The sequence below is a fragment of the Hemiscyllium ocellatum genome, chromosome 35 (genome assembly GCF_020745735.1).
Source record: "Hemiscyllium ocellatum isolate sHemOce1 chromosome 35, sHemOce1.pat.X.cur, whole genome shotgun sequence".
NCBI classification, from domain to species: domain Eukaryota; kingdom Metazoa; phylum Chordata; class Chondrichthyes; order Orectolobiformes; family Hemiscylliidae; genus Hemiscyllium; species Hemiscyllium ocellatum.
Window position 1 is genome coordinate 21,892,856 of NC_083435.1, and position 1,092 is coordinate 21,893,947.

Genomic DNA, 1,092 nt, shown 5'->3' on the forward strand with positions numbered 1-1,092 from the left:
ACCCTATAGGGATTCAATGATAATTGAGCACATTAACCAGGCTGACAGTTGCTTCTTTAATTCATTCTCGGGATGAGGACACCGCTGGTTCGGTCCTCATTTATTGTCCATTTCCCCCACCCCCCCACCAAGAGTCAACCACATTGATGTGGGTCAGTCAAGAGTCAACCACATTGATGTGGGTCTGGAGTCACATGTAGGCCAGACTAGGTAAGGATGGCAGTTCCCTTCTCTAAAGGGCATTTACGGAGCAGATGGATTTTTTTTATCCCTACAATGGATTCAGGGTCACCATTAGACTCTTAATTCCAAAATGTTCCTACTGAATTCAAATTCCACTAGCTGTGGGTTTTGAAGCCAGGTCTCGAGCACGCTATCTGGGTGAACAGTCCAGCAATAATACTACAAGTCTGTTGCCTCCCTTCGTAATCATTGACTGCCCCACTACTTGAGGGTATCACACACACTCGGGGCAGTGGGTTTCTGCCATTGGCGTGAACAGGCCGATTCCCGACCCGCAGGTCTGTGAGCCAACTATGGGGGCAGGACGTCCCCCACAGACAGCTGGATTTACTTATCTCCCATCTCGGTCACTGCTGTGCCCAGTGGGGAGAGTAAACAAAATTTGGAAGGGAAAATACACTTCAGCCAACCAGTGTCCAGTCTGTCGTAGGTTGATCCATGCAGGAGGTTGTGTCTGAATGCTGAAAGAACCCAAGGTGGGCTTCCACTTCCTTGACACGCAGTCCAGGTCACACTGGAGTTCAGAGGAGTGATAACCAAAACTGCTCGGTACAGCTAGTTCGTCTGGAACGCAGTAGTTGCATTCCCATGCCACGTCACGCTTTGGAAAATCACACAATGTAAATAATGGGCCTATGGGAGAAACAATTAGGTGCAAACCACCAAAAATATCAGTTAAAAATCAAAACAAAAATAGTAGTTAGCTAATGCAAATGATAGCACAGTGAGAGGGGGAGGGGTGGAGGGTGGGGGTAGAGGGGGAGGGGTGGAGGGTGGGGGTAGAGGGTGAGGGGGTGGAGGGAGGGTGAGAGGGGAGGGTGAGGGGGTGGGGGAGAGGGAGTGGGGGGG